We start from the raw sequence: 18,787 nt of genomic DNA, 5'->3' as shown, positions 1-18,787 counted from the left end.
TAGAACAATTACAACTAAAAGCTTTACATATTGGAAGGATATTGTGCCTAAATATATGTTCATTTGGAGCACTATCATTATGCTACGGAATAGACTACTCTTAATATTCTATATGATTAACTTAATTCTTTTGGCTATTTTTGAAGGAAATGGTACCGACTACTCGTCAGAACTTGAACATGAGTGAGGAAGACTTCCGTGTTTTTCTTGCTGCCAACATAGCCGCAGTACAGGTTGTAATGCAAAACAACAATAATAACTCTGAATCTTGCAATGCAACTAACGCCACAAGAAATCGTGTAGGATGCTCCTATAAAGAATTTACTGCCTGCAAATCTTTGGAATTTGATGGAACCGAAGGACCAATTGGATTGAAACGGTGGACCGAGAAGGTCGAATCGGTGTTTGCCATAAGTAAATGTACTAAAGAAGATAGGGTGAAGTACGCCACGCATACTTTCACAGGTACTGCATTAACATGGTGGAATACCTATCTAGAACAAGTGGGACAAGATGCTGCTTACGCACTACCGTGGTCAGCATTCAAGCACTTGATGAACGAGCGGTACCGTCCCAGAAATGAGGTCAATAGGCTCAAGGTAGAGCTTAGAGGATTACTAACACAAGGTTTCGACATTACCACGTACGAACGAAGATTCACAGAGTTGTGCCTATTGTGTCCAAGAGCGTTCGAAGATGAAGAAGAGAGGATCGACGCGTTTGTGAAAGGGTTACCAGAAAGGATTCAAGAATATGTGAGTTCACACGAGCCCGCCTCCATACAAAAGGCGAGTCGAATGGCTCATAAACTCATAAATCAGATTGAGGAAAGAATTAAAGAACAGGCGGCCGAAGAAGCCAACACAAAACAAGTCAAAAGAAAGTGGGAAGAAACCAGTGACAAGGGTCACCAATATAACAACAACAGTAACTATCGCTTCAACAATCACAACCACAATCGCACCATTTTTTGCAACAACAAATGCAACAAAAACCATCCCAACAACAACAACTACAACAATCGTGCCAACAGCAATACCAACCGCAACAACAACAATCCCAACAACAATCTCAATAACAACACTGGCAATCAAAACCAGAAAATTTCGTGCCTAAGGTGTGAAGGGTACCATCTAATTACTTTTTGTTCGGCATCATGTATCAAATGTAATAGAAAGGGGCATGATGCAACGAAGTGTGAAATTTATGGACCAGCGGGTAAAGGAACAAGTAATGCCCACATTATTTGTTATGGATGCGGGAAGAAGGGCCACTACAAAACTACGTGCCCAAACCAGGGAAATAATAATGGGCAAAGCCGTGGGAGAGTTTTTAACATTAATGCGGAAGAAGTGCAGGAAGACCCGGAGCTTGTTACGGGTACGTTTCTTATCGATGAAAAATCTGCTTATGTTTTATTTGATTCGGGTGCGGATAGAAGCTATATAAGTAGAGATTTTTGTGCAAAATTAAGTGGTCCATTGACGCCTATGAATAATAAATTTTTACTCGAATTAGCAATCGATAAATTAATTTTGGCAGATAAAATATGTCAGAATCGAGAAATTTAACTGGTTAGCGAAACGTTTAAGATTGATTTGATACCAGTAGAGTTAGGGAGTTTTGATGTGATAATTAGCATGGACTGATTGAAAAAGGAGAGAGCAGAGATCGTATGTTACAAAAATGCAATTCGCATTGTACGAGAAGAAGGAAAACCCTTAATGGTGTACGGAGAAAAGAGCAACGCGAAGCCAAATCTTATTCGTAATTTGAAGGCACAAAAGCTAATAAGAAAAGGTTGCTATGCTGTACTAGCACATGTTGAGAAAGTACAAACCTAAGAAAAGAACATCAATGATGTTCCCGTCACAAAAGAATTTCCCGATGTATTTCCGAAAGAATTACCAGGACTACCTCCACACCGATCCGTTGAATTTCATATAGATCTTGTACCAGGAGCTGCACCAATAGCTCGTGCTCCATATAGACTCGCACCCAGTGAAATGAAGGAACTCCAAAGCCAACTACAAGAACTATTAGAGCATGGTTTCATACGACCAAGTACATCACCATGGGGAGCTCCTATTTTGTTTGTCAAAAAGAAGGATGGTACATTTAGGTTGTGTATCGACTACCGAGAGTTGAACAAACTTGCCATCAAGAACCGTAACCCACTACCGAGAATCGACAACTTATTTGATCAACTACAAGGCTCGTCAGTTTATTCGAAGATTGATTTACGTTCTGGGTATCATCAAATGCGGGTGAAAGAAGATGATATTCCGAAGACTGCTTTCAGAACGCATTACGGTCATTACGAGTTTATGGTTATGCCATTTGGTTTTACTAACTCACCAGCTGTGTTCATGGACCTCATGAACCGAGTGTGTGGACCATACCTTGACAAGTTTTTCATTGTTTTCATCGATGACATACTCATTTACTCAAAGAATGATCAAGAGCATGAAGAACATTTGAGAAAAGTTCTAGAGTTGTTGAGGAAAGAAAAACTGTACGCTAAGTTTTCAAAGTGTGCATTTTGGTTGGAAGAAGTTCAATTCATCGGTCACATAGTAAACAAAGAGGGTATTCAGGTGGATCCAGCAAAGATTGAAACCATTAAAAAGTGGAAAACCCCGAAAACTCCGAAGCATATACGCCAATTTTTAGGACTGGCTGGTTACTACAGAAGGTTCATCCAAGATTTTTCCAAAATAGCAAAACCCTTGACTGCATTAACGCATAAAGGGAAGAAATTTGAATGGAAGGATGATCAGGAGAAAACGTTTCAATTGTTGAAGAAAAAGTTAACTACGGCACCTATATTTTCATTGCCTGAAGGGAATGATGATTTTGTGATATATTGTGACGCCTCAAAGCAAGGTCTCGGTTGCGTATTAATGCAACAAACGAAGGTAATTGCTTATGCGTCCAGACAATTGAAGATTCATAAGCAAAATTATACTACTCACGATTTGGAATTGGGCGCTGTTGTTTTTGCATTAAAGACTTGGAGGCACTACTTATATGCGGTCAAAAGTATTATATATACCGACCACAAAAGTCTCCAACATATATTTAATCAGAAACAACTGAACATGAGGCAGCGTAGGTGGATTGAATTGTTAAATGATTACGATTTTGAGATTCGTTATCACCCGGGGAAGGCAAATGTGGTAGCCGACGCTTTGAGTAGAAAGGACAGAGAACCTATGCGGGTAAAAGCCATGAATATAATTATTCGTACTAACCTTACTACTAAAATAAAGGAGGCGCAACAAGGAGTTTTAAAAGAGGAAAATTTGAAGAATGAAATACCCAAAGGTTCGGAGAAACATCTTAATATTAGGGAAGACGAACCCGGTATAGGGCTGAAAGAATTTGGGTACCAAAGTTTGGAGATGTGAGAGAAATGGTACTTAAGGAACCACATAAAACTAGATACTCAATACATCCCGGAGTGGGAAAGATGTATAAAGATCTCAAGAAACACTTTTGGTGGCCGGGTATGAAAGCTGATATTGCTAAATACGTAGGAGAATGTTTGACGTGTTCTAAGGTCAAAGCTGAACATCAGAAACCATCAGGTCTAATTCAACAACCTGAAATCCCAGAATTGAAATGGGAAAACATTACCATGGATTTCATTATTAAATTGCCAAGGACTGCAAGTGGTTATGATACTATATGGGTAATAGTCGAACACCTTACTAAGTCAGCACACTTTCTGCCAATTAGAGAAGATGATAAAATGGAGAAGTTAGCACGACTATACTTGAAAGAAATCGTCTCCAGACATGGAATCCCAGTCTCTATTATCTCTGATAGGGATGGCAGATTTGTTTCAAGATTCTGGCAGATGTTGCAACAAGCATTGGGGACTCATCTAGACATGAATACTGCCTATCATCCACAAACTGATGGGCAGAGTGAAAGAACGATACAGACACTTGAAGATATGCTACGAGCATGTGTTATTGATTTTGGAAACAGTTGGGATCGACATCTACCATTAGCAGAGTTTTCCTACAACAACAGTTATCACTCGAGTATTGAGATGACACTGTTTGAAGCACTTTATGGTAGAAAGTGCATGTCTCCGATTTGTTGGAGTGAAGTGGGGGATAGACAGATCATGGGTCCGGAGATAATTCAAGAAACTACCGAAAAGATCATCCAAATTCAACAACGATTGAAAACCGCCCAAAGCCGACAAAAGAGCTACGCGGACATTAAAAGGAAAGATATAGAATTTGAAATTGCAGAGATGGTCATGCTTAAGGTTTCACCTTGGAAAGACGTTGTTCGATTTGGTAAACAGGGGAAATTAAATCCAAGATACATTGGACCATTTAAGATTATTGATCGTGTTGGACCAATAGCTTACCGACTTGATATACCTCAACAACTCGCCGGGGTACATAACACTTTTCATGTCTCGTATCTGAAGAAATGTTTTGCTAAAGAAGATCTCACCATTCTGTTAGACGAAATCCAAATCAATGAAAAACTTCAATTCATTGAAGAACCCATCAAAATAATGGATCGTGAGGTTAAAAGACTTAAGCAAAATAAAATATCAATTGTTAAGGTTCGATGGAATGCTCGTAGAGGACCCGAGTTCACCTGAGAATGTGAAGATCAGATGAAGAAGAAATACCCGCACTTATTTCCAGAAGATGCGTCAACACCTTCAAATGTTTAAAATTTCGGGACGAAATTTATTTAACGGGTAGGTACTGTAGTGACCCGAACTTTTCCATGATTATATATATTAAATGAAAACTATTTTTGCATGATTAAATGTTTCCAACATGTTAAGCAATCAAACTTGTTAATACTTGATTATTTGAAATGAGTTTCATGTAGACAATTAACCACCCTAGTTGACCGGCGATTCACGAACGTTAAAACTTGTAAAAACTATATGATGATATATATATATATATATATATATATATATATATATATATATATATATATATATATATATATATATATATATATATATATATATATATATATATATATATATATATTAACATGATATTATGATAAGTAAGTATCTCACTAGGTATATTAACAATGAGTTAAATACATAAAAATGAGATTACTAAGTTAAGAAACTCGAGACTATATATATAACGATTATCGTTATAACAACGTCTTACTAAATACATATGTATCATATTAAGGTATTGTTACACTAAATTTAACATAATAAAATGATAATTATATATATCATTATGTATGTTAACAATGAACTACATATGTAAAACAAGACTACTAACTTAAGAATTTCGAAACGAGGCATATATGTAACGATTATCGTTGTAACGACATTTTAATGTATATATATATCATATTAAGATATATTAATACATCATAATATCATGATAATGTAATAATTTAACATCTCATTAGATATAATAACAATGGGTTAACAACATTAAATGAGATCGTTAACTTAAAGGTTTCAAAACAACACTTACATGTAACGACTAACGATGACTTAACGACTCAGTTAAAATGTATATACATGTAGTATATTAAGAAGTATTAGTACACTTTTGAAAGACTTCAAGACACATATCAAAGTACTTCTACTTAACAAAAATGCTTACAATTTCATTCTCATTCATTTTCATCAACAATTCTACTCGTATGCAACCGTATTCGTACTCGTACAATACCCAGCTCCTAGATGTATATACTATTGGTATATACACATAATAATTCAGCTCTTAGCAGCCCTAGATAGTCAACAAACATGTGGAACTAACAATTTGACAACTAGCATGAAATATCTCACAAAATTACAAATTAATGGAGGCTATATGTCAAGCCTCCATTCACGTTTTCAACCATCACCAATAAGACTTTCATTTTGAAACTTACATGCATCAAACTACTCTCTCTCAGTTCTATCATATTGTTCTAAGTGTTCTTCATCATTTCCTTCCTAATCTAGTTCAATCTAGCTCATAAATTCTTACCTAGATCAACATACAAAACAACAACTCAAGAACACATCAAGAACACTTTCAAGTTTACTAACTTACTTCCAATCTTGCAAATCCATTTCAAGTGATCATCCAATCTCAAAAAATCTTTGTTATTTATAGTAGGTTATCTTTCTAAATCAAGGTAATACTCATATTCAAACTTTGATTCGATTTCTATAACTATAAACTATCTTAATTCGAGTAATAATCTTACTTGAAATTGTTTTCTTGTCATGATTCTGCTTCAAGAACTTCCAAGCCATCAAAGATCCATTCAAGCTCAAGATTATTTTTGTCATTTCCAGTAGGTTTACCTACTATATTTGAGGTAGTAATGATGTTCATAATATCATTCGATTCATATATATATAACTATCTCATTCGAAGATTTGAACATGTAATCACTAGAATATAGTTTAATTAATTCTAAAACAAACAAAGTTAATCCTTCTAACTTAACTTTTAAAATCAACTAAACACATGTTCTATATCTTTATGATATGCTAACTTAATGATTTAAAACCTGATAACACAAAAAACACTGTAAAACTGGACATACGCCGTCGTAGTAAAACCGTGGGCTGTTTTGGGTTAGATAATTAAAAACTATGATAAACTTTGATTTAAAAGTTTTTCTTCTGGGAAAATGATTTTTCTTATGAACATAAAACTATATCCAAAAATCATGGTTAAACTTAAAGTGGAAGTATGTTTTTCAAAATGGTCATCATGACGTCGTTCTTTCGACTAAAATGACTACCTCTTACAAAAATGACTTGTAACCTGTATTTCTGACTGTAAACTTATACTTTTTCTGTTTAGTTTCATACATTTCAGTTTATTATGAAACCATAGCAACTTGAATCACTCAAAACGAATTTAAAACGAAGAAGTTATGGGTAAAACAAAATTGGATATTTTTGCTTGTTGTAGCTACGTGAAATTTGTAACATATCTATTCTAACCATAACTTAACTAACTTATATTGTATTATACATGTACTCTAACATATTATTTAATCTTGATAGACCATATACACGTATACAATGTTTTGACATATCATATCGACGTCATCTATATATATTATTTGGAACAACCATAGACACTCTATATGCTGTAATGCTAGAGTTCTCTATACAGGGTTGAGATTTATTCCAAAATATATATACTTTGGGTTGTGATCTAGCCTGAGACTTGTATACACTGGGTCGTGGATTGATTTGAGATAATATATATTGATTTATTTCTGTGCTATTAGCTATGGACAATTAGTTGTAGATTACTAACGATGGACTACTAACTTAACAAACTTAAATCATTAAAACGTAATAAAAATGTTGTGAATATATTTCGATCATACTTTGATATATATGTATATATTTGTTATAGGATCGTGAATCAACCAGTGGCCAAGTCTTATTTCCGGCAAAGTAAAAATCTGTGAAAGTGAGTTATAGTTCCACTTTTAAAAATCTATTATTTTTGGGATGAGAATACATGCAGTTTTATAAATGTTTTATAAAATAGACACACGTAATCGAAAATACTTTCTATGTTGGATTATCGAACCGAATATGCCCCTTTTTACCTTGGTAGCCTAAGAATTAGGGAAATGGCCCCTAATTGACGCGAATCCTAAAGATAGATCTATTTGGCATAACAAGCCTCATCTGAGTTACGGATGCTTTAGTACTTCGATTTATCATATCTGATGAGAGTCCCGGAATGATGGGGATATTCTATATGCATCTTGTTAAGGTCGGTTACCGGGTGTTCAACATATGAATGAATTTTATCTCTATGCAGTTTGCGAAATGCCTGAGATGAGATGTATATTTATGGAAAAAAATATGAAATCTTGTGGTCTATTGTTACAATTTGATAAATATATAGGTTAAATCTATAACTCACCAACATTTTTGTTGACGTTTTAAGCATGTTTATTCTCAGGTGATTATTAAGAGCTTCCACTATTGCATGCTAATGTATGGACAAGATTTGGAGTCAGCATGATTGTATAATATTGTTTAAAAATTGCATTCGAAGACTTAAGTTGATGTGTAATATTATGGTAAACCATTATGTAATAGTCGTGTGAAAACACTATATTTTAGATTATCATTATTTGATAATCGTCGTAATATTTTTAAACCTTTATCGATAAAATAAAGGTTATGGTTTGTTTTAAAGTCGAATGCAGTCTTTGAAAAACGTCTCATATAGAGGTCAAAACCTCGCAACAAAATCAATTAATATGGAACGTTTATAATCGATATGAACGGGGAATTTCAATCTCGAGCATTAGGATTGTGATACACTATGACTTGACCTAAATTATTAGAAAGATATTGACCAACATATAAATATATATACTTAATATAGGTTCGTGAATCCGATGCCAACCCTGCACTTGTTCAGTGCCGTCATTTACATAATTGCTATGAAATATAGTATTGTGAGTTTTATTTGCTCTCTTTTTAAATGCTTTTGCAATATATATTTTTGGGACTGAGAATACATGCGCTGATTTTATAAATGTTTGACGAAATAGACACAAGTACATAAAAACATTCTACGATTGAATTGGTGTTTATTATAATTGCCACCAAGATATGAGTACACCGGATATCACCCCTTTTTGCTGGTAACCTAAGAATTAGTGTTTATTATAATTGCCACTAATTGACGCGAATCTTAAAGATAGATCTATGGGCCTTGAGAAGCCCCAATCAGAGAATTTGAACTGCTTTAGTACTTCGACTTTTAGTATACAAAAGCCATCTTTAAAAGCTATGACCTGTTGTAAGGTGTATACAACGTTCATTTTTAAAAGGGATGGCCTGTTTGTATGCTGTGAGCATACTAAGAGCAAATCACTTGTATGCGGGGGATATTCTATATGCATTTGTTAATGTCGGTTACCATGTGTTTGAAAGTATGAAATTTGTATGAATGATTTTTACACTTGCGAGTGTATGATTACTTATATTTGAAATCTTGTGGTCTATTAAAATGATGGAAAAGAATGTTAATGATAAACTAATGAACTCACCAACCTTTTGGTTGACACTTTTAAGCATATTTATTCTCAGGTATTAAAGAAATCTTCTGTTGTGCATTTGCTCATTTTAAAGATATTATTTGGAGTCATTCATGGCATATTTCAAAAGACGTTGCATTCGATTCGCTGAGTTCAACAAGATTATTATTAAAGTCGTTTATAGTTTGGATATATTATGAAATGGTATGCATACCTGTCAACTTTCAATGTAATGAAAGTTTGTCTTTTAATAACGAATGCAATGTTTGTAAAATGTATCATTTAGAGGTCAACTACCTCGCAATGTAACCATATGTTATTGTATTCGTCATTTAGAAGAATGACGGATGAAATTTCTTTAAGGGTAGGTACTGTGACAACCCGGAAATTTCTGACCAAATTTAAACTTAATCTTTATATGATTTCGACATGATAAGCAAAGTCTGTAATGTTGAGTCTCAAAAATTTTGGAACTATATTCATGTAATCAATTACCCTTTGACTGTGTTTGACGATTTACGAACATTTATGTGTATACAGATATGTATATATATATTATATAGTTATATTAATTGATAACGTTATACTTACTTGTTTTAGATAACATATTTGTAATAAAACGTGTTAGTTTAATCGTGTATATATATATATATATATATATATATATATATATATATATATATATATATATATATATATATATATATATATATATATATATATATATATATATAGTGGTTTCGAATACAATCGGTAAAATAGAGTAACATTCGATTGTTATTAAATAAATTTAAAACAAACAGATGAGAATTTAAAATAAACATAAGTTCTAGTAATAGATTATGTGATTTGAATATAATTAGTTTTAGAAAATTAAACTTATTAATATTTACTGATTTAGTGTCAAAAGTACGAGAACGTTTTTCAGTCTAAAAGAACTTTTATTACTAAAATGTTTTATAATGTAATTTGAATATGTATATAAAACCTAATTAAAGTTTTATGTTATAAATATTAAATCACAAGTACATATATTTGTTGTATCAAAAATATAAACGTTTTGATTATATAAAGTTAGAAAACTTAATTAAAGTTTTATATTATAGATATTAAATTTACAAATATATATATATATATATATATATATATATATATATATATATATATATATATATATATATATATATATATATATATATATATATATATATATATATATATATATTGTTTCAAAGATATAAAATGCACTAAATTATATTTCCAAAGATTAATATATTTTACAACATGTCAGAATATATTACTTAAATACAAGATATTTTGTGATTTATATATATAAGAAAATGATATTGATTATTTTGTAAAATAGAAATTAAAATAAATAATATTGTATATATATATTTATAAATAACGAGAAGTAGAAACATATTATAAAACTTTAAGATTATTAAAGTTATTATCATTATCTTTTTTTTGTAAATTTTAGAAATTATATAAAATGAGTTAAGTGTCACGTCTTCCTTAAAACGAATATAACTTTATAAATATCTAGAACCACTGTTGAAAATTCGTTACTGAGTCATTATAATAAAGATAAAGGTTTTAATGTTATCCTAAACTTTAGAATCTTTCTAGAAACCTTTTGACAAATTATGCATAATAATGGTCCGTGATTCATTAAAATATAAATATATATAACGAGAAAATGATTTAAGAATGAAATGACCAAAACACTCAAATGAGTAGGTTACACTTCGAGTGGGATAGTTCTTCATTGATTTGAGTCTTGTTATTGATAAAGGTACAATACACGAAACGTAAAGTACAAAATTTTACAGCGTACGAAACAACGATCGAAAAACTGGAACTAGGACATTAACCGAGCATTAGCGAACAAGTCATAGGAACTAAAATTATAGGTTAACTATGCACGAGAATATAATATAATATATATATATAATTATATAAATTAATATATATATATATATATATATATATATATATATATATATATATATATATATATATATTAAAAACCGTCGGCAGCCCTCGAGAAAAATGGGTTTGAGCTGGAGAGGTGGGCTTCGCGATCGCGGGCCTAATACACCTTAAACCTCCGCTATCGCGGAGGTGTTCTGGACTAGAAATCAGGTACCATGCAATCGCATGGGTTTATATATTGGTCCCCATGCGAACGTATGGGGAGTAGATGCAGGTGACATGCTATAAAATGATCGATTTCTGGCTCGGTTTGCTTCACAATTTAATCATCTCTCTATCTCACATACTCCGTAATATTTATTTAATTAATTTATTTTATTATTATTAAAGATTATTAATATTAATCCTATTATTATTAATAGTAGTATTGGTATCGATATTATTAGTATTACACCTAAAATACTACGACGGGGTCATGAGCAAGTTATTTCAAAACGGGTTTTTCGAGCGGGATTGAGCTAAGGAAATTATGGGTTATAGCTATGGAGGATATGAGTAATGTTCGTGGGTATTCTCGTGAGATCAATCTAGTGTTTATCATCTCCATTGCGTCTACGTACTTTCCTGCGATATTGAATCACAATATTGATACGTGAGCATTCATATCTTATCTTTTATATATTAAAAGTGTATCCCTGAATAATGCTCGAGTCTATATGATTATGCATCCTTGTATGTTTAGTTTCGTCGTTAAATAGTTTATAATAAATCACGAATTTGACACATATACTACTGAGATAAGATATATGATATGCATGTCGTTGGAAAGCTAGCGAAAAATTAATAACTTTTCATTTAGAAATCGTGTGGTTTCGATGAACGGATTAAAAGATTTGGTCAACTGAATTATCATTCATTCTACTATTATTATTATTATTATTATTATTATTATTATTATTATTATTATTATTATTATTATTATTATTATTATTATTATTATTATTATTATTTTTATTATTATTATTATTATTATTATTATTATTATTACTATCATCATTATTGTTATCATCGTTATTATTACTATCTAATAATTATTATTATTGTTATTATCATTATCGTTATCAATATAAGTATTATCGTTAAAATTGTTATTGTTATTATTATTACTATCGTTATTATCATTAAGGTTATTATTAATATTATCATTATTATTAATATTATTATTAATATTATTATTATTATTATTATTATTATTATTATTATTATTATTATTATTATTATTATTAAAAGTATCATTAATAATAAAATTATCATTTTATTAAAATTATCATTTTTGATACAAATATCATTGTTATTATAAAAATATCATTATTATTATCATATTTTTGTATTATTATTATTATTAATTATCATTTTGAATAGAATTATTATTTTTATATAAAATATTATTATTACAGTTAATATTAAAAAGTATCGTTATTATTAAAATTATCAATTTATTATAAATAATATCATCATTAGTAAATACAAATATGGTTGTTATTATTATTATTAGAATAATAATAATAATTATTATTATTATTATTACCAAATAATACAACTTTCACTTATTATTATTATTATTATCAATATTATTTTATCAAATATATATGTGATACAAAGATATTTCTACCACACGTAAAATAATTACATTAATAATACATACCACTATATTTTTATGATATTGAGTGAACTGTATAAATTTTATTACTTGAGATATATAAAAGTATATTTTTATCATATATAAATTTTAATATAAATTTTTATTTATTAATAAATGAATTGTATTATTTACTCTAATAAAATCTAATAAATATATTTAAATATATAAAACGACTATATTTAAGTTATATAATAAACATGTATAGATTTTGGAAGTCATTTTGGGTCAAGTTGACTTTGGTTGACTTTTGCATATCGATCTCGAGTATTAGGATTGTGATACATTACGACTTGACCTAAATTGTTAGACAGATATTGACCAACATATAAATATATATACTTAATATAGGTTCGTGAATCCGATGCCAACCATGCACTTGTTCAGTGCCGTCATTTACATAATTGCTACGAAATACAGTATTGTGAGTTTCATTTGCTCTCTTTTTAAATGCTTTTGCAATATATATTTTTGGGACTGAGAATACATGCACTGATTTTATAAATGTTTGACGAAATAAACACTAGTACATAAAAACATTCTACGATTGAATTGGTGTTTATTATAATTGCCACCAAGATATGAGTACACCGGATATCACCCCTTTTAGCTGGTAACCTAAGAATTAGTATTTATTATAATTGCCACTAATTGATGCGAATCCTAAAGATAGATCTATGGGCCTTGACAAGCCCCAGTCAGAGAATTTGAACTGCTTTAGTATTTCGACTTTTAGTATACAACCGCCATCTTTAAAAGCTATGACCTGTTGTAAGGTGTATACAACCGTCATTTTTAAAAGGGATGGCCTATTTGTATTATGTGAGCATACTAAGTGCAAATCACTTGTATGCGGGGGATATTCTATACGCATTTGTTAATGTCGGTTACCAGGTGTTTGAAAGTATGAAATTCGTATGAATGATTTTTACACTTGCGAGTGAATGATTACTTATATTTGAAATCTTGTGGTCTATTAAAATGATGGAAAATAATGTTTATGATAAACTAATGAACTCACCAACCTTTTAGTTGACACTTTTAAGCATGTTTATTCTCAGGTATTAAAGAAATCTTCCACTGTGCATTTGCTCATTTTAAAGATATTATTTGGAGTCATTCATGGCATATTTCAAAAGACGTTGCATTCGAGTCGTTGAGTTCAACAAGATTATTATTAAAGTCGTTTATATTTTGGATATATTATGAAATGGTATGCATGCCATTCAACTTTTGATGTAATGAAAGTTTGTCTTTTAATAACGAATGCAATGTTTGTAAAATGTATCATTTAGAGGTCAAATACCTCGCAATGTAACCATATGTTATTGTATTCGTCCTTATGGATTATGACGGGTCGTCTCACCTGTGTTGTCTTGTAAGACAATGGGGAAACCCTTGACCTAAGCAGGGATTAATAACCTGTGTGTTGTGACTCGAAGACAGAGTCGAATGTTAGACAGTGTTAAAAAAAATTATGTGTGACTAGCATATTATTTAGCGGTGGGCGCTACTGAATATCGTTAAGTAAGAAGGCTGGTGTTCTGAAACAGTGGTAAAAGACTTAACTCTCATTAGAATAATATTGGGAATAGGACTTCTCCAGATTATGTTATACGGAACAACTGTACGATTTGAGATAACGTAATTTGCGCCTGGCCAACACAATTACGATATAGTAAATTGTAAGGACATTCCCGAAAACAAGAGGAGATCTAGAATGTGGATATAATTCAGATGAAGTCATTCAACTTTAGAATAGAAATATTATGCCATGTGTAGTTAGGTGTTTTGGACGGCAACTATACCCCTTGTAGGAATAAAACCGACAGCCGTGGAATGATGTTGAAACCATGTGAGTGACAATTAAGTCGATTATTCGACAAGTGATGATCGTGATGGAATAGGCAACCTACTCGACGTAGGGGGTTTAGTGTGAGTAGACTTTGTAATTTCAAGTCGTGGATAACAATTAGAAAGATGGACTAGACTAAGTAACTAAATGAGTATAGTGGCAATTAACAATATTGTAATAAGTTGACTTGAGAATAGTCTAAACTTATATATGAATTAAAAAGGAAAAGTAATAATATTATTTCTGAAAATTTGAAGTGTATTAGGTTACACTTGAGAAGTCGGGAGATATATGGTAGTACTCTGTTAATGACCTTGAAAGCTAGATTATAGATTCATGAAGTAGTACATAAGTAAATAAAGACTTGAAATATTATATTAGGGTTAACACTGATGTGAAGGACTACCTCTAATTATAACCATTGTGTTAAACGCAAGTAGTACAACAGATCATGATAAATGCTTATCATTGTTAATAGAAATCAAAACCTGTTAATATAATTGTTTAAGAGTAAATTACTCTGGGTCAGAAAAGAGTAACGTGGTTTTAGTGAAAAAAAAAAACTATTACTTGACTCGGTAGCGAGCTATAAAAAGATTTTAATTTCGAATAGTTAGAAATTATGTGTTAAAAGAGATGTGTTATTAATTCTGAAGATTGTGGTAGTTAGTGTATTAACGATATATTCTGGAAGTCACAGGAAATATTGACATAATTTAATACACTAAGGTGATTAGTGAATGATGCTGTACCAGTAGAATGAGAAATTCAATAAATAAAGTGAGTCATAGTTGGATTAATAAGTATAATGTGGTGGATATCATAGAAATATGTGAAACGGAATGAAAGATAGATGGCATAAATTATATACAGACTGTGAATTGATAATTGGATAGTGAATTGTTGGAACCTGAAACAACTGGTCTGAATAATTTTAATAAAATAGAGATGTATTTTGTGGGTTTAAATTCATAACTTAGTGAAATAAATGGGACTTTATTTGTCATTTCTTGGAAATTTAAAGAAAACGGTGTTAAAAGTTAAATCTGATAACGAATCATTGGATTTGATAGTGCTAAGTGACATAGTGACATGATTTAGACTTTGATTAATAACTTGAACCAGAATTTTGTGTACACCATTGGTTAGTAGAACGGCTTTACATAAATGTTTTGTTCTGGACGGTGTTGAGTAATATGACTTGATTACCTTTGTATTCAGTTAGGAATAATGTAAGGTTTTGAAAGACAAGAGATAAATCTGACAATTAGTATTGGTGAGTGAGCCTGTAAAATATATTGTTTGGAGGTCCGATGATAGTGATTTGGCAGAGTAAGTAAGTTAGAGTAAATGGGTGTTTCCGATTGGACTCAAACTCAGACTTAGAAAACATAGGTGGTTATAAGAATCTGATAAACTTCTTTGTTCGAGCGTGACCAGATTCCGAGGACAGAATCTCCTTAAGGGGGTAGATTTGTAACAACTTCGAAGTGGACTTAGATTAAAACGAACATTTTGTCCTTAAAATGCTTTTTAAGTGCTTTTAGTGAAATATTATTTAATAATTAATTATATTATATTATTAGTCCAGTGGTTTCACTTTGTGGCAAGGGTTGCAGAAATATATTTTTTATTAAAATTAGACCATGTTTGGTTTACCGAATCGAATACCAAAGAAAACTGAAAACTGTTAAATACCCGTGAATTATCGGATATTGGATTAATTACCCATTTAAAAGGATGTGCAACCCATTGTTTTAATTTATTTTATGTTGTCTGTCTTCCCTTTCTCTCCCATCGTTCACGACCTCCACACTAACCATAACCCTAGCTTTGAATCGATGAAGATTATAATAAATTACAAGTTCTAATTTGGTTTTGATGCATCTCTAACAACAAGAACAAGGTTTGTCTTCCTAAATTTTATGATTGATTCTTATTTAATCTAGGGTTCTTCATATGTTAGAAAATGATAATTTGGTTTGATTCTTGTTCAAATCTTGTGAAAATCGTGTTCTAGTGTCGGATTATTAATACATAATTTGTGTATGCGTGATTGTGAGCTCGAATTTGGATCAATTTGCAACAAACAAATTTGGAAACACCATAGCTGATGTCGCTGCTATTCTGACCGCTGCCACCATGGCCGGTGGGGCTGTTGTTTTTGCTGTCACTGCTACTATTCTGTTTCCGTTTTTGATGCAGTAGCTTTGGCTACTGCTGCTGCTTACTGTTGCGGCTACTGCCGCTGTTTCCCTTCTGTTTCTGGCAGCTGCTGCCATCGGCGTGCGGCTGCCGGCCTTCGGTCGCTGCTGTCGGATGGTGGTGGTTGCCGGGTTGCAATTCTTGTGTCGTTTGGTGTACTTGTTTGGACCCGAACCGTTCATGATAAATTAAGTTACTCGGTTGCCTATTTAGCTCGTAACCAGTTTGTTAGTTTTAAACTCGGGTTTGAATTGTAATTGTGTAAATTATGTTATTCGGACCGCCTGTTTAGTCTTTGAACCGATTATTTTACTTGTTTGGATTTGGGTTACTCGGTTGGACCATGACCCATTTGTGTAAGCTTATGTTGGTTTGTATCGCCCATTTAGACTTTGACCCGTTTTGTGCTATTGTGTGAATATAAGTGTGTATATGTTTAAGTGCACCTATAAGGTATTGTTTACCTTTAGCTCGTGCTCGTTTTGTTAGTGACCCGTCTGATTAATTATTGGCTGCAAATATATTTATGTATGTGTATTAATATATATGTATGAAAGTATACATATATGAATATATGTATATATATGTGTGAGAATACATATATAGGAATATACATGTATGTATATGTGTATATATATATACATATATATGAGTATACATATATTTATGTGATAGGTATATATATGTATATAAATGGGTATCTTGGTAACACGTATATGAATTGGGTAAATATGGTGTTTATATATGTACGTGCATGTATCGATATTGTTATGCATATATATATATATATATATATATATATATATATATATATATATATATATATATATATATATATATATATATATATATATATATATACTGTGATTGTGATATTGTTAGTATTGGAATACTATTACTAACCTGTGAGTATTGTTCTCAGGTGATATGGATAAGGAGAAGACTCGGTGACATTAGACTACCGAGTTTTGCGGGTATCGGTGAGTGGGACTATCCTAATGTTTATAAGTATTTAGTAGCGGGTTATGCTACTGTTACCTTGGCTTACTCACCTGAATACTTAGTATATGATATATTGTGCTATATTCTGTGACTTGTTGTGGCCACCCTGGACGCCGACTACGGGTTAGTAGTTTGGTAGTGATATTACCGATTGCGGGTTTTGTAGCGGCAACTGGCTTACATGTGGGGCAGCTATGGTTTTGTAGCTATGCCAAATTTGTAAGTTGGGCAAGAGGTAGGAATGAGTCTTTCTGGTTCAGGAATTACTATTCGCGTAGTATAGTTGAATGATGCACCCCCAGCATGTGGATATTATGCGAGGGAGACAGTAATTGGAATTATCGGTATACTCCAGCCTGATCAATTGGAGTTAAGGGCCCGGCCAGGCCACCGATCCTCTTGTTATCGAGACCTTGTTTGTGTATATGCTAGCTTGATGCTATATGCTTATACCTATTAGGACTGTACCATTCAATTAGCCTTGTGCTAACCCCTCACTTCTTCCCATGCAGGTAGACTTGTATGCTAGGGTTTTTGGGTGGAGCTTGCTGTATTGATGGATATGTTTGAAGAACAAACTCTGATGTCTTTTGTATAACATAACAATAGTTGTTTAACGTAACGCCTGATAAATTATAATAATTGTGTGTTATTGTAAAACTTAAGTATTATATGTATAAAGCTTCTGCTGTGTATTTAAAAAAAAAAAATGGACGGTGTTACAGATGCTAATGCTCACATTCGGAACTTTAAAGATATTTGTAATCTATTTAACATTAATAATGTGAAAAGTAATGTCATCTATCTTCGTCTCTTCCCATGGTCACTAAAAGATGAAGCTAGGGAATGGTTAAACTCGTTACCTGAAGGAGATATTACTAGTAGGGATAAGTTGTTGAAAAATTTCTCACTCGATTCTTTCCTGCATCCAAAACTGTCACCCTTCAAACTGAAATTGCTAATTTTCGTCAGAAAATTAACGAGTCTCTTTATTCTGCTTGGGTTCGATTTGGTCAAATTCTTAAAGGTTGTCCACAACA

The 18,787-nt window shown here is 31.7% G+C and overlaps 1 long non-coding RNA gene across 1 annotated transcript; it reads left to right on the top strand.

Moving 5' to 3' along the window:
• The first annotated feature begins 16,320 nt into the window (after positions 1 to 16,320).
• Positions 16,321 to 18,489, top strand: LOC139850487 (uncharacterized). Its single transcript, XR_011760049.1, has 3 exons — positions 16,321 to 16,446; positions 17,668 to 17,725; positions 18,260 to 18,489. It is a non-coding gene; the product is annotated as an uncharacterized lncRNA (long non-coding RNA).
• The last annotated feature ends 298 nt before the right edge of the window (positions 18,490 to 18,787 follow it).

Source organism: Rutidosis leptorrhynchoides, chromosome 5 (assembly GCF_046630445.1).
Source record: "Rutidosis leptorrhynchoides isolate AG116_Rl617_1_P2 chromosome 5, CSIRO_AGI_Rlap_v1, whole genome shotgun sequence".
Taxonomy (NCBI): domain Eukaryota; kingdom Viridiplantae; phylum Streptophyta; class Magnoliopsida; order Asterales; family Asteraceae; genus Rutidosis; species Rutidosis leptorrhynchoides.
Note: the sequence above shows the minus strand (reverse complement) of the source record. Positions and strands in the feature narration are given on the sequence as shown.